We start from the raw sequence: 20,830 nt of genomic DNA on the forward strand, positions 1-20,830 counted from the left end.
ATAACTACCGTTCGAGGGTTTAGATATCTGTTGGTGTGTGTGGACACTCTGACCGGCTGGCCAGAGGCGTGGCCGACACGTAGAGAAGATAGTAAAACGGTGATAAAATGTCTTGTGAATCATTATGTCCCCTGGCATGGATTTCCAGAAAAGGTAAGATACGACAATGGCACACATTTTAAAAACAGAGATCTCGCTGAGGTTGAATGTATGCTGGGGTTGCAACATAGATATGGTACCGTCTATCACCCACAATCTCAGGGAAAAGTGGAGAGAATGAATCAAAATCTTAAAAACAAATTGGCTAAAATCTGTGCACAGACAAACATGACTTGGGTTGATGCTCTCCCTATAGCACTCATGAGTGTGAGGTGCTCAGTTAATCAGAGCACCGGGTTTACCCCATATGAACTGCTGACAGGGAGACCGTTTCCAGGCCCTGCAGCAGGTGTAAGAGAAGAGAGGAAACAAATGTGTCTGACCATGTGAAACAGTTTAAAGCACTAAAGGCTCTTGTCTCTAGTTTCACTACGCAGGTGGGAGATCCGACCGGGAAGGAGCTGACCACGCCGGAGGTGAAGTGGGTGTGGCTGAAGGTGTATAAGCGGAAGTGGGACGAGCCGAGGTGGACAGGACCATTCGAGGTGACCACTCGAACCTCTCATGCGGTCCAGCTGAGAGGCAAAGGCGACACTTGGTATCACTGGAGCCGGTGTGCGGTGGCGGAAGAGCCTAGGAGGTCGGAGAGGCTCTTAGGGAAAAAGGGGGACACGGCCGTGACCCTAAAAACACAGGTTTGAGCGAAAAAGGGGCAGAATAATCCCCTGACCTGTGCAACGACCGAAGGGTAGTCTAACCCTGGAGGTTGAAGAAAGGCGAATCGACAACAGGAGGACATCGGTGGCTGCAGCAATAAAATAAAAGTTAAAAATTCCTTAGACAGAGGTTTGATTCCGATTAACATTGAAAAATCCATAAGGTGACATTAAAATGGCTGTGGGCAACTACCATGTGAAAATAAAGCTTTGGGAAAACGGGAGAGTGATGGGGATGTTAACTGTGCTCACTGTTGTCCTGGTAACGATTATTTTCTTATTGTGTGAATTGCCCAGTTTCAGAACTCATCCAACTTCTCTCCCTCCAGCGGACCCTGAGGTGACCCGACGTAAGCGCGATGTAAGTGAGACATCTGATCCTTGTTTATCACATTATGGAGGTATAGAGGTGGATTACGTTAAGGGATCCACCACAGCTTTCACGTTTGATCTTTGTTCGGTGATAAAGTGTGGAGGAGATAGTGCTAGTTGGCGCAACTATGAGATTTGGACTTGTCATGACTTTGAACTAACGGAGGTTTGTCTTCAAGGCCGTCCTACCGCTTTGAGGCGTGGCAAGTGTCTTGATTGGACGATGGTGACGGCCTACATAGGCACAGGTTGGAAGCATGCGCGGAGGTGGAGGGGGTTCGAGATTCAGCGGGATTATAGCAATCCAATTACAATGTCCATTGGAGGGTGGTGGAGGTCGCCTCAGGGGCAGGGTAGACTAGATAACGCGTTTTACTTTTTGTTGGGGGTAGAGGTGCCCGGCAAAGACCCAATGGGTGTGATAAAAGTAAACTTTAAAGATCCACCAGTGAATGCATCCATTCTGTGGCTGGATTGGCTGATCACAAATGCAAAAGAACAAAATGTCTCTGATTGTGTGGCGTGTGCTACTGCACACCCCCACTTATTTACTGAACCAGCTCCCCTGTACCCAGAGGACCCCTGGGGTTTTGATTGCATAATTAGACTTACTCGTAGAGCAGTATCTTCAGTGAAATGTGCTCCTTTGTCCGTTTTGTTTCCTCCCATAGATAATGACACCGTGCCAGGACCGTTTACAGCTAACTACACCTGTTTCAATTTTACAGTAGGCGGCCCGGGTGAGCAGGAGTATGACGCTGGAGAGATCCCGGCTGACTGGTGTACGGCGACGTATCCAGGAAGAGGGAATGTCTCGCGTACGGGCATCACGAATGTTGGCACTTGGGCTCGGGCCGGTTTGTACTATTATTGTGGAGGGGTGAGTCTGTACGTACGCATACCAAAGGAAGCTTTTGGTGTCTGTGCTATGGTCAGATTAGGAGCCCCTCTGCTGTTAATTGGAGAGAGAATTAAACCCACGGCAGCGACTAAAGGTAGTGCACAACTCACAATTAGGCGTAGACGTCACATGTTGTTTAAAAGGTCATCCTGGACTTTTGATTTGACTGCTAACTCGCCCACTTACATAGATTCTATAGGTGTGCCAAGAGGTGTCCCAAATGAGTACAAATTAGTAGATCAGATAGCAGCAGGCTTTGAAAACATTCCCATTGTTTCGGCCTTTTTTCCTGTCACCCCCAACAAAAATGTCGATAGGATTAATTATGTGCATTATAACGTTCTCCGGCTGGCCAATTTGACGCGTGATGCAGTTGAAGGGTTAGCAGAGCAATTAGGTCCAACCTCTCTGATGGCAGTACAAAAAAGGATGGCGCTCGACATGGTCCTGGCGGAAAAGGGGGGCGTGTGTGCTATGTTTGGACAAATGTGTTGCACTTTCATTCCTAATAATACTGCTCCTGACGGCTCGATAACCAAAGCTCTGGAGGGGCTGCGAACTCTGGCCCATCATATGCATGAACACTCAGGTATTGAAAACCCGTTGGAGGAGTGGATGACTTCTGTTTTTGGGCAATGGAAAGGTTTTGTCATGTCAATTATGGTTTCACTGTCTGTTTTCACTGCAGTTCTTACAACATGTGGATGCTGTTTCATCCCTTGCCTCAGGGCGCTGGTAGTTCGTCTTATTGACAGGGCCATAGCCTCGGGACCGGAGGGCCCCGGGGTCATGATGGCTCTGTTGAAGGAGGGCCCTGGGGAGCAAGTCGATGTGGATATTGCAACCCTAGAATGTATGTTGTAAGTGATCTCTCCAAGGAGAGATCAAAGGGGGAGTTGTGAGATCATTATTCAAACTATGTTATCTTATACCCATAGTCAAGGTAGACGAATTATGTTAAACAGCTGTAGAACATAAATATATTCCTTAGTCTAAGTTGTGTGCAAAATATATAGCTTAGTTTTCCTTATATTTTTAGGTTAAAGAACATGACCATCTTCGCAGTATATTTTTGTAGTATGTTAGACAAATGTTCCAGTATATCTTTGGGGATTAAAAGAATGTGACCATCTTTGGGTTCTGTTAGGCAGGTGGGCGCCACCATTTATCTGCTGTGAATATTTTACACTGTTTTCTTGTCATGTCAGACTGCTTAAATCATTTCTGAGAATGTTGTGTGCGAAGGACCTTGGGGCCGGTAACAGCAAAAGCAGACAACATTCTGTGCCCCCACCCTTGTAGGGGGTAGAAAGACAGGGAGCCCGAGGTCATAATTTAGGCGCCATGACAGATAAGGGACTCTGAATGTTTAGGTTTACGACCAGGTGGGGGCCAGTAGAAAGCATAAAAAGCTGTGTAACACACCACCATTTTGAGACTTGCTGTGACCCTCTCATGCATCTCTCCCCATCCGGATGGTTTATGCTCATTGTGTGAAAATTGTATGGAAATAAAGGATTGTTGATTGAGCATTTATACACCGAGTATTGTCCTTCCTTCAGCCCAAAGATTCAAAGAATTGGGAGATTTCAACAACTCCAACTGTATTTGAAGCAGTCAGTTATACTGCATACAACGTCACAATATATGTGTAACTGCATAAGGATAGTCAGTGTGTGAACTGAGGGAATACCATCAGTGCAACACAAAATGACACAAGACACCCAAACACAAAATGACACAAGACACCCAAACACAAAATGACACAAGACACCCAAACACAAAATGACAATCATTCACTAGGACTCATCACTCCAGTCCAGGATCAACCTGAGTGTCCCATTATGCATAGGCACTGTTAACTAGGCCTGTTATGTGGCTGAGCAGGGAGTCTCAGACAGTACTGCTCAATCTGCTGGACCAGGACCACAGAAAGGAATGAGGTGCCTCAAGTGAGACCCTTGGTTTGCATTTTCAGCTACTGAGTGGAGCATATATATCATATACATATCCAGCTTGGTGGCCGGGAGTCATTTAGGGGGTGCTCATTTCCACTGTCCACCACATCATCTCATCACTTGGGTTTACAAGGCTGGTGTAACTGACAGCTGCCATGTCCCTGAGATGTATGGAGAAAGATGTAAGGACAAAGTGCACACAATCCTGTTAATATGGATGTCACACGTAATATTCTAGCACTCTAACAATGCTCTACAAACAGCATACCTGCCTTCTAACAATAATTGTGGTCCAGGGGTACCCCCTCCAGGGCAGACACCTCTGCAGATAGCCGATCCCGCCAGAGAGCACCACTGCTGCCTCCAAACCAGCCTCCCCCTCATCTTGCACGTCATCCTCGGGCTCATCCTCCAGGGCCACAACATTCCCGACACCGAGGCAGATGTTGTGCAGGATGGCACATGCTTTTATGACCTGAAACAGATGTTTTGTGTTGTAAATAACATTAATACACAAACATACACTGTAGTCCCCATTATATCATGATGACTATTATTGAAACACTGCTTATGTATCCTACTGACTTACATGTGGCACAAAGGTGTGGTGCACCTTCTGCGTTTGGAGGAAGATAGCCCAGAACCTTGTCTTGATCATTCCAAAGGCACGCTCTATAATACAGCGTGCCCTGGAATGATGGGAGTTAAAGCGCAGGGCTCCCACACCTTGGACTGGCCTCTTGTAGGGAGTGATGAGGTGGAGTGGATGCTCGAGACATGGGTGCCCTCCATCTGCAAGGATGAAGTGCCCTGGAGGAGGGTAAATGGCCTACCGATGCAGTGGGCTGTTGCAGAGCACCCTGGAGTCATGCACTGACCCTGGCCAGCCCACATATGTATCAATGAAATGGCCCTGATGGTCACAAACCGCCTGCAGGATTATGGACGGGAACAACTTCCTGTTCCTGTAGCACTGAGCGTCAGGACTGCTGGTGGGATTGATGCGGACATGGCAGCAGTCAATTGCACCAGCAGCATTCACAAAGGCCCTGTGGCCTGCCAGCTGTGCAAACCCATTGGACATGGCATCTTGGTCTTCTGGGGTCCGTGGGGGGTGGATGACCTGATGGCGCTTGGCCACCACCTCCTCTGTGACCTTGTGCACGATGCGGTGGACAGTGGAACGGGGTATTGCGAACACCCGGAACACGACCCTGTAGGCTGCTCCACTCGCCAGCCAGAAGAGGAACACAAGGGCCTCGATTGGGGCACCCCAACCATGTCTCCGATCTTGGTTCAGTAGATTCAGCAGCGCACCGTCCGTAGTACGCGTACTGAGCGTATTCCGAAGCGTGCAGTCGCTGAACTGGGACACAGCCTGTCTTTATCATTTCTGACTCCTAAAGGGCTGAAAAACACAGGCTGTTATTGGCTGGCTGACACTGGGATTAATGTCCTTGAAGCAAGCAGTCTTTAATGTCCAGGTTCAGAATGGGCAGGTGAAAAACAGTCCTTTATGCTCTCTGATTTTCAATAAACAGTCCTGATTACTGAGGAAGCAGAGAAAGTGTCTCCATCACTCACCACAGCTGGATGCTCTGAAATCCTGGAAACCAGCTGTGAAGAGGAGCGCTGGCGGCATGAATGCAGTTTAGTAGTCAGGGAACGGGAGACAGGAGGGAAACACAGCTGGGACCAATTACACACATGAGACAGGAAACAGTAAAACAGGACTGTCAAAGTAAAACAGGAAATATAACACTGGGTCCAAAATAACGAGACGTGGGACAGAGTGAAGACACAGAAACAGAAACCAGAACTATATTCACGAAACAAACTGAACTCAAAAACATAAACAGTGAATCAGCTGACCCAGGACTGTGCCAAAAACTTTGGATCCTGGTTAATAAGTTTTATTGTTGAATTGTTTCTGTATTATTTTGTGTATTGTTCTTATAAGCTGTTGTTGATGATTTTTCAGTGAAATATTATTTGTTTTGTTGACTTTGAAGTGCTTAAGTTGATATTTTATAACATTGCATTTAATTTGTTATATTATTGTAGAGTCGATAAAACTGTAAAACGCACAGCTCCTTGCAGCATGGCCTGAGGAGAGGTGGCTGAGCAAATGCACAACACACAACTCACAGTTTTGGATTTCTATATATTGCAGATGTTGCATAAATTGACAGTAAAGAACTCAGAGATCCAGCACTGTCTCCTGCCCCTTATTTATACACAAGAACACAACGCACTGACAGGCGTAACTCACACAAACGGGTAACATGAGACTCATATGCTTTGGACATGTTCACATATACTGGACCCAGAATGATGAAGATGGAGCTGCCAGGAAGGAGGAAAAGAGAAAAACAGAAAAGATTCATAGATGTGGTGAAAAAGGACACGACGGTTTTTCTTTATAAGATTCAGAAATAAAGATAAGATCACGTTTGAATATAATATTAATGTTCTGTAATTACAACAAGTTGTAAAATATTTACAGAGTCAGACAGAGACTGTGCAGAGACTGTAGAAGGACAGAGCAGCAGCAGGGCAGTCCAGATACACTGATGATCCTCTGTCAGATCCAGAGGGACACACAGGGATGATGCTAGACTCTACATTGTGTCTGACAGTGGAGCTCAGAGCAGTTCACTCTGCAGCACTGACAGTCATCTGCACTTCTTCTCATTCCTCTGTCAGTCACTGCTGGATGATGCTGGACTCTCCACTCCACCTCCCAGTAACATGGCCCAGTCAGAGCGGCTCTACACACAAGCTGCTGCTGCTTCAACCTCTCTGGATCATCAGGACACAGCTCCTCCTCTCTCATCACATACACCCTCCTATATGTGTCAACGTTCACCTGCAGAGAGAAGGAGGAAGAGCAGAGGAGATAAACGAGTGTTTCCAGAGACTCTTCATCAGCTGTCAGTCAGTGATGCAGCACATCCAGTGTAAAGAGCAGCAGGGACTTGAAACTTGTTGAAAGGGAGATAAAGCAGCTAAAATCGGGTCTAAAAGTAAAGCAGAGGATGAGTTGAATATAGGACACTCAAGGCTGGCTTGGAAAGGAATGAAGTCCATGGTGGGGATGCAGAACAAGGACCAAAGATGAATGTGATGCTGAATCAGCAGAAGACTTGGACTCATTTGATTCCAGCTTTGATATCATTGATTTCAATGAAGAGCTTTGTGATTTTAGCAAAGGGCTGGTAGCTCTGAGAGTCCCACTGATAAGGTGTTTGTGTGGAAATCTCTTAGTGGGATCAAAGAGAGAAAAAGCCCTGGTCCTGATGCTTTGGGAGGGAAATGATTGAAGTGTGCTGTGAGGAACTGACTGGGAGATTTTCCACACATTTTCCAGTCCTCCTTGGAACAACAGGAAGTTCCCAGCATATGGAGACAAAGGTTAAGTGTCCTATGGCACTCAGTGATGATGGTGCTGTGGGCCCACCACTTCCACCGCTTTGTAAAGGAACTAACTGTAATCTGAAGCTTCAAATGGAACTAAGACTTCCTCCACTAGGTGGCAGTGTCTGATAAGAAAGTGTTAGTGGAGCTGGCCTGGAGTCAGAAACAGGAAAATGCAGGATTTGGGCTGAAATGGGGGGAAAGTGGTTAGCACTAGTGCCTTAAAGCAAGAAGGTTGTAGGTTGAAGCTTGTTGGTCAGCTGGGCCTTTCTGTGGAGGTTGGATGTTCTCCCACAGTCCAATGAAATGCTGCTTAGGTTCATTCCACAGAAAACTGATAGAAACTAACAGTTGATAAAGAATAAAGAGAAATGTGATGATTTAAAGCCTTTGAAGTGGTTCAGATGATCTCTGTCCACTTCTGTCCACTCATTCATTCATTCATGTAAGCTTTCTAATGCAGCTTTGATCTTCACAGTCTGCTTTATGAAACTCATTCTAACCCTGAACGTCAGAGTGTTCCTCCTTCTCTTTCCCATCATTCATGCTGGCAGTGGAGGAGATTTGGATGTTGGACTGCTGTCTGTATGTTTGTGTTGGACTGCTGTCTGTAAAGCAAACGGCCATTTTGCTATGGATTTCAGTGTCAGACAGACTTTAAGGTGGAATGAAGAGTTTGAGAGTTCCACAGTGAATTATGATTCAAAAGTTATTGAATCATTTTCCTCATAAACCAAACAAAATGATTGACAAACATGTTTTTACAAACTCAGAGTTGGACTTGGATGAGCAGATATTTAAAGGCATTTTAGTCTCGCTGTATGAGAGTCCAGTTATTGTTTATGGTCTTTCAGTGTTACACTTTGTAGACACTCCCTGAGCCTCACAGCCAGCTGCACATAGACCAGCTGACATTACCCAGCTTTAGAGGCAGGTATAAAAAAAAAAAAAAATTAATTTTCCCATTTAAATTGTTTTCATTTGAATTAATCGATTTTTAATATAAATGTATTTTGCCAGAATCTCAGGTTAAAGCTCACAAATTATTTCAACAACCAGCAAACAGCTAAAACAGTAAATGAGAGCAGCTAAACACACAAAGATGGAAACACAGAGCGTGGCTCTTTCACTCGACGCCACATACACGGACATGCCGTCGGGGCTGAAAGTCAACAGCTCACAGATCCTGAAGCTGCAGGTTTCATCTCTCTCCAACCAAAACTGACTAAACCAGCAGCAAAAGATCCAAATTCTGCTTCATGTTTGATAAATATGCTCATTAATTCTCTTAAACAATCTGCGTCGCAGATCGTCTGGAGGAGGATTTGGACCCAAACGTAAGCACAGACAATAGCGTAGCTGTGAGAAAATTTATTAACAATGAAAGGCAAAATAAAAACCAAAGCAGAGCATTGCAGGGAGCTATGCTAACAAAAACCTAAACTGGGAACAGCTACAAAATAACAATAAAAAGAACAAAAACCTGCAATGAGAAACTTGAAACATGAAAACCTGAGACGTGAAACCTTAGAACATGGTAAAACACATGGCAGAAATACAGGGGTAGACACACAGACAAACCAGCAACTAACACAGTGAAACGCAAGGCTTAAATACACAGAGGGATAATGAGGGAATAAGACACAGAAGGGGAACACAGCTGGGAGGAATGAGACCTAACGAGACAGGGGGAGCAAAGCTAGAAACACAGACATCAGACATGAACATGAACCTTCTATTATCTATAAAAATAATAAACAAAGCTCCAGAAAATAATCCATGATGCAAAAATAAACCAAAACATAAAACTGAAAATGCTGGGTCAACACTGACCCAGAACTGTGACATTCTCTCTGACTTTGGCTGTTACTGCCTGCACAGCTCTCTCTCTCTCTCAGCGTACTCCAAGAACAGTTTAGCTTCAAACATCTGTTTCTGCATCATTCACTGTTTATTAGCCACCAGTCTGCTGTTGTGTTCAGTGCTGTCGGCCTCTGACAGTAAAGCCTCATTTCTGCTGTTCAATGTAAACTTTTTAAAATTATCACAAATGACAAACTCTCAGCTGTGTCTGTAATCAAACCTCTGTAACTTTGCTTCACTTCAGCAGCATCAGGTCATGTTCACATGTTGATTCGTGGTTTTCTTTAGTTTTTGGTTGACTGCAGAATATTTTGAAGGTTATCTACTATAAAAAGCCAGAACAGGAAAATCTGCTTCATGTGTTTCTGTTTGATACTCAGTTACTTTGACACAAAGGCCTCTGCTGTGATGATCACATCTCTGATCAAGTCTCACAGTGTCAGAACTGATAAATGGTCAGAATTAGAATATTTCTGACTGTCTGTTGTTTGCCGTGACCTTTGACCTGCTAAATAGAGTCAGCTATGGATTATTCATTGTTGTGTCTGATACTTAGAACTGTGAGGATGAACGCTACACAGTTAATCAGGGTCCCCTCTCTCTGAATTAGGAAAGGTGGGCAGGCCGCGTGTGGGCCGCGGCCATACGTTGAGTATCACTGTTTAAAATGTGAACATTGTTCTGCTACAGTCAATGGACTAAACCAGAGAAGAAGAAAACAGACTTTACCATGAAGATCCTCAGTATAATATCAGCCTGATGTCTGCAGTTTAGTGTCAGCACAACTTTCACATCAATATTCATCTCAGCACAACTAAAAAATGCTGTGTTACCCATGTTACCCATGAAAAAAGATTATCATGATCTTTTACCCAGTGTAAGTGAGTAATACAACAAAAAATTTGCCTCCTGTGCTCCACGGTCTTTGTAATAAACTCTGTTTCAGCTTAGGTGGCTTTTTGTTCCAAATAAAGGAAGAAATGTGACTGTTCAGATTGTTAAAAAAGACTTTACTAAAAACATTGGGAGACATTGAAAAAAAAATACTAAAATTTAGGAAATATGCTCATCTCGATGATATTTATTCTACCACCCAGCGAAAGAGGCAAAACTCCAATTTTCCAAAATCCTCTTTAAGCTTCGACTATAAAGGAATATATACCCGTCGGAGCCAGTAGATTTTCCAGACTGCATGCTCCGTATGGCCGTTTCAATTTCAAAATTACAGATAGGTTCCTCCAGACTAGCGATCACATCTTCTCCCAAGGAGGGAATATCAAGTCTTTCAAAAAGGTTTTCTAGCGCTACCTCATCGTTTGCCTGGGAGGAGCTGTATAAAGTCTGATAGTATTTTTAACTTCTGTACCATTGATTCATTAATGCTGTATTCTATCACAGCTGCTCTATTCCCATGTTGTTGCAGTATATTAATGACTAAACTTCTATTGTGGATGGATTATCTTAGTTGTTCTCCTGACTGAAGTTTGGTCCGTTTACAGCATCCTGCCATGCGATTGCATTTGTCTCCAACCATCAGGAACCTTCACGTTAACTTTTATCGAGTGGAAAAAAAGTTAGCGTTCATCCTCCAGCTTCACTGTTTATGTTATGCTAACATAGCTGTGTCGCTAGCGATCACGTAGCACATCATTATATACCAGCTAGCCCAACTTCTGTAACCCTACAAACGTCACATCTGTTTAGTTTCCTGTCTTCATTTATGTTGGAAATGATAGCAGGGCTGTACGTTTGAATTTTTTCAGAAATTTCTCAGTCAGAACCCAGATTTAGAACAGTTTAGGACCCAGATTACTCTCAGATTTACGAGCACCTTAGTCCGACAAATACGGCAATAACGACGGCCCGCTTGCATGTTCTAAAAAAAAAAGTGCTTTGGTGGGTATCTGACGGACAAACACCAAACCAGTTCCACATCACTGAAGTTGCACCATTTTTACAAACCAATTCTGGTTCATCCGTTTCACTCAATGATCCACTTTCTCCCTTCTCATTCTCCGTTACCCATGCTTTTTTGGCCATATGCGTATGAAAACAAAGGCACTGCGCATGCGTGTTTTACCCATATTCTATCACGATATTTCATTTTCTTATCATTGCCTAACATTGTACCGGTATTACCGTGAATGGTAATTCCGGTACAATGGTAGTTAATCATCCACAACTATTTTCAGTTGCAGATGATAAAGGATTCAGAAAGTTTATTCATGCAGGCCCATATGACAGAGCAAGGGCATAGATTTGGTTTTGGCATTGGTGGGGACGGATGATTAAATCACGAACCGTGCTTGAAAGCCTTGAAAATGCAAGAATTTTAATATTGTCTTTTCAAGGTTTGAAAAGTGCTTTAATTTCAGATCTGGAGCTTAAAAGTGCTTGAAAATGTAATTGTATTTCATTCACCACAAATAACTTTCTGATTGAATAGTTTTATTATTAGATAAAGAAATAAAATGAGTTGCAAAAGCAAAATTTCTCTGCCTGGGCTGCCTTGCACGTCAGTCTGTTTCAATGTGTGACACCGCCCCTCCCCCGAGCAGTTGGAGCTGAGTGCAATAATCATGCCTGGAGCAGTGTTGCCAACTTAGCAACTTTGTCGCTATATTTAGCGAGTTTTCAGACCCCCTAGCGATTTTTTTTAGAAAAAAAGTCGCTAAAAAAAGACGTGAAAGACATTACAAAAATAATAATTGCTAAAAGAAATTTAATTTGTAGTTCTAAATAAATTCTAAATGCATTTAGGACGCTTTTTGCTCACTTTATGTCTCGTCCACGATGTTATTTCTCTCTCCAGCAGCGTAGGTTACAATTACATTAGCATGACCAATTATGCAAATTAGGTGATGACGTCATTTAGCGACTTCTAGCGACTTTTAGGACAACCAATAGCAATTTTCCTTACTGAGGAGTTGGCAACACTGGCCTGGAGGCTGCCGCTTTAATGAAGATTGGCTGGAAAAGGAGAATTACAAATTATGGATAAGAAGAGGTCCGAATCCACACGTAGCCACATGCAAAGTTTGCAAAAAAGATTTGCAGCTTTTCACGATGGGGGAATCTGCCCTTTTGAGTCACATGAAAGGTAGGTCTTAGTAACAATTTCTTTTTCTGTGCACGTTACAGTAATGCTAATTTGTTTATGTTCGCTAGCTAGCGAATCCGCGGGAGAAGTTATTAAAATGGATTGAGTGTGAAGCAGTATGGCAGCGCTAGTATATCATCTAGTTATGTCGTGGTAATTTATGGAATATGTTGCGAATTTAGCTAACATTATTTAGCAGTAGCACGAGTTACTTCCCTCAACTGAAAGCTTTAAACAGTAGCCTGGTACATAATTAGCTAATTCAAGGCATCCGAAAACAGTCTACAAAGCAGCGAAGTCAACACCTAATTAGATGAATACAGGGTTGTTGTTTTTTTATGTATTTTGCAATCTGCAATGTTTTTCAAGTATTATGTTGGTGCCTTGTGTAACGATGTAAAAGAATGAATATGGTTTTGTTGTTGTTAAATTCCTGTTAAACTTGGGATCGCAACCATGGGTTTATTTTGAAACTTTTATTTTGAAAATCCGCAGCGGAAGTCTGCTACCGGTAAACGGGCTTTCCCTAAGCTTATCCGTTAGTAGCAATGAAGCTTTTGCTGTGGTAAGTCCTTCCTCAGCCCGCCCTGACTGAACATGAGTTTAAAACATATTTGAAAATCCTCATTGAAGTTAACATGGCAGTGCATTAACAGCATGAACTGCCCATACAGTAGCATCTGAGTAGATTTCAGTTTTATGATCTTGTTTTGCAATTAACGGGTTAGACGGTAGGAAAAATGGACACGCTGAGCTAGCGGCTAACAGCTAGGAGGAGACTGTCGTGTCTAATAACTTTGAAACTTCTTTTGATAGTTTGGGCGGAATCCTGTTGCTGGAAACCCATGGTTATTCATGTCCCATGTTATTGCAGGTATGTGTATTTTGAAACATGTATTTGGTTGAGCTGCAGGCTAATTCTGTTTAAGAAATACTGCTTGTTAAGTTTTGCCCAGTAGATGGCAGCATTGTTCCATTTACTATTGTACATGAAAGGAAATTTGGCTTTGGTCATTTAAGTGAATTAATTTCTCTTTTGTTACCTAAACCACAATGCAGTAATGTTTTTATTTTATTTTCCGTAATAAGTTTTGTTGCCATTTTATTTTTCAATCAATATTTGTTTTTTTATTTATTTTAAGAAAACTGAGAGTTCCACTATACGATCATTAGCTTATCGTGAGTAGCAATGAAGCTTTTGCTGTGTTTGGGCGGAATCCTGTTGCTGGAAACCCATGGTTATTCATGTCCCATGTTATTGCAGAGACCCACAAAAAGGGGAATAAACCACGCCTGAGCCCTACCCATCTCGAGTCCAGAGAGTTTTACTCATGCAGCACCGGAGATAGAGACTGAGGGGGGTTACACTTGTTGGTGAATCTCAATGCATCCTGTTATTCTATGGCGTTATTTTTGTTCCACTGTTCTGAGCGCACGTAAAAAAAAAAAATGCTAGTCCAAGTGTTGCATTTTGAGGAGAAAATTATCTCCCATTTTGAGCAAAGAGAGGCTAATTTTCAAGGAACAAAATTCATATCCCCTGAATTAAAATGTTCCGTTCTTATTTAAACAGATGACTCTGAATTAAATCTAACATAAAAAAAATATTTAAATTCAGGAGGAAACATTTACATAATATGACCATTTCAAACTCTGCCACTCTGCACTCCTCCGCCTCTGCCTTGTTTGAGTTTTGGACGAAATGCATTCTGGGATATTTGCCTGGTTTTAACTAGAGATGGCACGATACCACTTTTTTATGTCCGATACCAATACCAATATCATAAATTTGGATATCTGCCGATACCGATATGAATCCGATATAGTGTGTTTTTAATCAATAAAACTGTTTTTTTAATATCTTGCTGCATTTTGTATAAGTTCATACTCAAGTTTAAATAAACAACAACACTAAAGCTATTCTGTTATACCTGTATGTAAAAAATACACTGCACCCAAAATATTTCATAGTTCAGCAACGCTGATCAATCTAATAAACGTAAACCTACTCAATCCTTCCTATTCTGGTATTTTAAAGAGCACTTAGCAGAAATATTAAGCAACCTAACTAATAGGGTTGCAAACTCCCAGCAAAAAATAAATAAATAGGAAACCACCCCCCAACCTCTACCTCATGATGCTTAATCGAGGTAATCAACTTTAATTTGATGCAGTGTGGGAAAAAAATGCACAGAAATAAATTATTTTTCAAGAATAATTAAATAGATTCAACATCTTCCTTCAACAGAACTGCAGATTGCACAGATGGTACCTTCCCAAAGGAAAAAGTACTATAGCTTACTAGGGTATATTAGACTTAACAGTTACTATATACAGTAATGGACTTCTATATATTTTACATAAGATTAAAACTTATGTAAAACTGGGTGTAAGATTCAGATAATTATTTATTAAAAGCTAGACATTTTAAATGAAAATAAGAAAGAAAAGTATGTCTTTGTGCCCCCTTTTCCCTGTTCATGCCCTATCTGATCATTAAGTAGTTTCACGATTGAAGTAGCAGCAAGAAGAGGCAGTCGCTCCAGGTATCGATTGTTAAGCTTAACGCGGGAATGCTTTACAAACATTCAGAGATGAACCTACACACTTGCTTTACTTCTCTCTGGGATAACTTTCTCGGAGATGAAATGCTGGTTTGGTAGCGAGGCTCCAAATACACACAGCCGCTCTATCACGTGAGCACACTGCTCCGAGTGCTACGGTTATGAGCAGAGTTACGCCGTGTCGCAAGTTTTGTGAGGTGCTTTTTTTATATTTAATGGATCGGATTACATTTTTTTATTTCTCTCCGATATCCGATCCAGTAATTTACGTCAGTATCGGACCGATACCAATACCTAATATCGGATCGGTCCATCTCTAGTTTTAACTACAGTAGCTAGTGAGCTGATTGGAGACCAAAACAATGAATCTGAAGTTTTTGCATCCAAGTCTGTGATTGGCTGGTTTTGTGGCACAAATATGATGGTGTATAGAAAGAGCTGAACAGGGGCAGAGATGTTGAGAGCGCGAGTAACACTGCGAGCAGGCCCGCAGAGATCTGAGCAAGAGCAAATGCAAAAACTGAGCAAGAGGGGCTGCTATTGTGTGTGTGTGTGTGTATATGGATAATAGCAAACCCTGAACTTTGTTCCTTAAAATTTTGCCTTTCTTTGCTAAAAATAATTTTCTCCTCAAAATGCAACACTTGTACTTGCAAATTTTTTTTATGTGCGCTCAGAATAGTGGCACAAAAATAACACCATAGTATTCAAGAACAACAGGATTGCAGCAAAATATTGTGTAATTGGGGGGAAATAATGGTAATAAGAGGAGCTGATCCATATAGGTTAAAAGAATAGTCACTTTTTTAAGCACTACCTAAGTTACAGTAACAGTTAAATGTCTTTTTTTTAAAAGTTAAACTTGTCTCCTGTTTCTCGTGTGTCATTTAGGAAAGAAGCATCAAAATCTAATGGCAAGGCTTATTAATCGAGGTCCGGCAGTGGGTGATTTTTTCCAGTCAACAAGCCACACCCCAAACAGTAAAGCTAGATCCACATCAACATCCAGCAGTGTAGAGAGTGATAGTGCAGTGGAAAGCGCCATTGTGTTAGAAGCAAGGGTTGCCCTCTACCATCCACAGAGACATTTAATCCACATCCGACTACCACAAAGACAGCAAGCACTATAACATCATTTGTTACATCAAATCCAACTCTAAAAGCAGAAATATGCTGGGCAACAAAAGTTGTAACGAGCCACTATTCCTACAAATCATGTGAGAATGTCGGGGACATATTCAGAAGCATGTTTCCTGACAGTGACATAGCAAAACAGTTTACAGGTGGGGGAAAAAAAGTGGCATACTTTACTGCATTTGGGATTGCGCCTCATTTCTCCTCCTTAATGAAAGCTAAAGCCAATAAAGAATCTGCATATGTACTTCTATTTGATGAAAGTCTGAATAGGGAAATGAAGAAATGCCAGCTTGACATTCACATGAGATTCTGGAATGATAACCAAGTAAAATCACGGTACCTGACATCATTTCTCATGGGTCATCACACTGCAGACCAAATGTATGAGAAGATTGAAAAAGTGTGTTCTGATATGGGCTTCCAGAATCTGATTCAGCTGTCAATGGATGGTCCAAATGTGAATTGGAAGACCTTCTCACTAGCCCAGCATAACATTGAAGAACAAACAGGCAAAAAAAATGTTAAATGTTGGAAGTTGTGGTTTGCATATCCTACACAATGCCTTCAGAGCAGGGTGTGCATCCACAGACTGGGATCTGGCAAATGCTCTTTCAAGCCTTAAATGGCTATTCAAGGATGTTCCAGCACGTAGGGACGATTACACAGAAGTCACTGGTTCCACATCCTTTCCTCTTGACTTCTGTAATCATTGATGGCTGGAAAATGTGGAGGTGGCTGTGCGTGCCCTTCAGATTTTGCCCTTTCTGAAAATGTATATTAGTGCTGCCAAAACAAAAACTGTAACAGAGCCAATTACGAAGTCTTTCAAAATGGCTCAGATGATTCTGAAAGATGAATTCTTCCCAGCAAAGCTCAACTTCTTTATAATGGTAGCTAGGGAAATCATGCAATTTTTAGTGTTATACCAGACTGACAAACCCATGCTGCCATTTATGTGTAGTGATCTCACAAATATCCTGAGGAGTTTAATGGAGAAGTTTATCAACCCAGTGTCATGAAGAATGCAGCTACCCCGTTAAAGCTTCTTCAAGTTGACTATGCTGATCCGATGAACCACATGGATATCACCAAACTGAGAGTTGGATTTGTCACAGAGCGAGCCCTAGAAGAACACATAAAGAACAACCCAGGAGCTGAGAAGCTGAGGCTCGAGTTCAGGCAGAACTGTAAGGTGTTTTTGTTGAAGATGGTCACCAAGCTCTTTGAACGAGCACCCCTTAAATATCTTCTTGTAAGAAGCCTGTCGGTTTGGGATCCAAGGGTGTTCCTCAAGAGCAAAGAGTTAAATGTCCGAAAACTCACCACAATTCTACGAATCCTTGTGGAAGCTGGCCGCATCAAAGAAAAATGCTGTGATAAAATTCTGAGGGAGTTTGGCCATTTTTATGACCACAGCATGATTTCAGCATCAGATTCTTTCAAGAATTTCAACCCACTAAGTGGAAGGTAGATGAATTTTACGATGAACATTTATCCAACAAACCAGACTTTCACCACCTGTGGAAGGTAGTAAAACTTGTCTTGGTTCTCTCACATGGTCAAGCCTCTATTGAGAGAGGTTTTTCCGTTAACAAGGAGGTGATGGTTGAGAACCTTAAACAGCATTCACTGATTGCTCAGCGGGTCATTATTGACCATGTAAACCATGTTGGAGGTTTGCACAATGTAGCCTACACAAAGGAGCTACTGCTCTCTGCAGCTGCAGCCAGGCAGAAGTATCACATGTATCTTGAGGACCAAAGATGTCTAAAGCAACATGAACAGAAAGCACAAAAGAGGAAAGGACTCATGAAGGAGATAACAGAGATAAAAGCCAAAAAGAAAAGAATGGAGGAGGATATGCAGGTTCTCCTAAAGTCTGCTGATCTGAATGCAGAAAAAGCTGAGTTGGAAGGAAAATTGTGCTGTATCTCAAAGTCCAATGGGCTTCGAAGAGCTGCAAAAGAAAGGGCTAAAACTCTGGAGGTTTTGGAGAAACAGCTAACTGACAAACTCAAGGAATGAAAGACACTCCTTAATAGGCCCTACCCTATTTGACCTTACTGTGTATTGTTTTGGTGTGAATAGTACAATAGTACAGTGTTCTGGTTTTGCGGGGGGTCTCAACACATGATAAATACCTTGACAAGTTGATTCATTCATATTCTACATCATTCAACATCTAAATTTATTGGTGAAATGTGCTTTTCTGTTTTTTTTCTCAGTTTATATAATATATGCTTATAGTGCAACATTGACTTTTGGAGTATTTTGTGTGGTACATTTTCTGTATTTCACAAAAGGGGTGGGGGTGGGGGGGCATTTCAGTCAATCCAAGATGATTTTTTTTGCACATAGTGTTACTGAGGAAATGTGAAGCAAAATATGCTTTTTTTTTTTTTTTTTTTTTGGGGGGGGGTATCCCCTACATATGTATGTATATATGCTTATAATGCAGTTTTCCCCCCTACCAGAGTTCCACCATGTATTTTTGCACTATTTCGAATTGTTTTAGCATTAACTCTGTATGATTTCCACAATACTTTAATACAATGCCTACCTGAAAGACAAATTCTATTATTTCTCATTTTTACTGTGAAGTTGTTTGTCAAGTGACATATGGCATAATACAGTCTTTTTTATACAATTTAAAAAATAAAAGTGAAATTAAAAAAAAAAAAAAAAAAACCCTGCAAGTTACAAGTACAAATTTTGACCCTATTTTTCTTCCTTTCATCTGATTGGTCAATGTCATGTCAATCACAAATTTTAACTATCCAATCAGAGAACAGATGGGTTTGGCTGTCGGAGGGGCTCTTTTTTTGAACTGCAGATCCTTGAAGGGTAATACAGTTTGAAGCTGGAGGATCTCTATATAAATATCCGATAGAAGCTAGGTCCCCTAACTTTCAGCAGATGTTGAAACGATAAAGTTGTGGTATATCAGTGGTTAGAAATACCATTATTACTTTAGGATTAGTTTAACACAAAGTCTGCACTGACCCGGGACCATTGCTGTGAGTCACAGTGCGCAGCATAAAGGTCCTTTCTCATCGGACGCAGGATGTGCTAATGCTAACTAAAAGCAAAGGATCCAGAATCTGTTGCGCTGGCTGCTGAGCTCTGTGGGTTTTTGCAGCAGCTTGACCGATCTTTTTTTTTTTCTTCTTTCTATCGGTTTTGTTTTTCTTTACTCGAAGAGATCAAATTATTGGTGGGGACAATTCAATAATTGCTGGATATTGGTGGGGACATGTCCCTTCCGTCCATGCCAAATCTACGCCCTTGTGACAGAGAATATGCATCTTCTTTTTGTTTTCATAATTTACATTTAATTGTGTTGTTGTTTGCAGTGTTTTGTGTTGTTTCCTTTTAATTTCTTTAAAAGGAAAAAGCTGAAAATTTAAATAGTTAAAAGTTGAATAGTTGTTTTTTTGTATTATATGATTTATTTATTACATTTTATGTGGAGTGAATAAATAAAAGTATATTTACAGTGGCACCTTGAGACACAGCACATACAAATTCCAAAACATCAATCAATCAATCAAAGCTTTATTCGCCACATGCAGAAATGGGACCCCCCCCCCCCCGAACTTACACACACAACACATTACAAGACTTTACATGGGGATACAAGTCGGAGATCAGTAGTGTTACAGAAAAACACTGAAATATACACTACAGTGGGAAAGTACAAGAGGAAAAAAAGAGACCTCTACTCATGCTGTGCTTCCATGGTAGGAGAGCATGAGAACAGGAAAAAAAAAAAACTCCTCTGCACAAAAAAGCACATAAATGTCTACAGCACAACTTTGTGAAAGACATGACAAGCCACAGGATTGGGTGGGGGGTGAGGAGTAATCCGAAGCTAACACAGCAGCCGCCCTGCACAGCGCTACCATTCCAGCGCGGGACACAGACCCGCCGTGTTCCCCCGCAGGAAACAAGCATCGAAGGCGTTTTGAAAGGGAGGGGGATGAGTGTGTGCTTATCAGTGTAAGTGTATGTGTGTGCGTGTCCATAGTTCAGCTGAGACAGTGTCCTTCGCCCTGCCAGGCTAAGTAAACAATCTTCCAGCCAACCCAGGTGGCCTTGCATGGAATGGGAAGGAACAGACTAAACACAGTCGTTATCAGGGTGTTGTTTTTCGGCTCCAGCCTCGAGACCGCCACTGGCACCAAGGGGTATCTGCATGAAGTGATGGTGCTTTTTACTTTAGTGCGAACAGCTCATATGAATTTCAAAGCAGTTCTACAACAACACTGGTCTCTCAATCTCCCGTTGGAGAGCCGCGAGCTTCGCCATGTAAAAACCCCGGAGCACGTACAAACTCCAAAGCACATACAAACTCCAAAACACGTAAAAACTCCAAAACACGTAAAAACTCCAAAACACGTAAAAACTCCAAAACACGTAAAAACTCCAAAACACGTACAAACTCTAAAACACATAAAAACTCCGAAGCACGTACAAACTCCAAAACACGTAAAAACTCCACAACACATAAAAACTCCGGAGCACATACAAACTCCGAATCACGTACAAAACACAACAGAAGTGCTAGGCGCAGTGTTGAGCTTTTGTTACCTAGTGGCTACACAAGCCAGGAAGTACCAATGACTGGAGTGTGTGGTAGTAGGGCTGGGCGATATGACCCAAAATTCATATCTCGATATTTTTTAGCTGGATGGCGATATACG

The 20,830-nt window shown here is 41.9% G+C and overlaps 1 pseudogene; it reads left to right on the plus strand.

Moving 5' to 3' along the window:
• The first annotated feature begins 14,800 nt into the window (after nucleotides 1–14,800).
• LOC146499261 (uncharacterized) lies at nucleotides 14,801–18,096 on the plus strand (annotated as a pseudogene).
• Nucleotides 18,097–20,830: the final 2,734 nt, after the last annotated feature.

Source organism: Neolamprologus multifasciatus, chromosome 17 (genome assembly GCF_963576455.1).
Source record: "Neolamprologus multifasciatus chromosome 17, fNeoMul1.2, whole genome shotgun sequence".
Taxonomy (NCBI): domain Eukaryota; kingdom Metazoa; phylum Chordata; class Actinopteri; order Cichliformes; family Cichlidae; genus Neolamprologus; species Neolamprologus multifasciatus.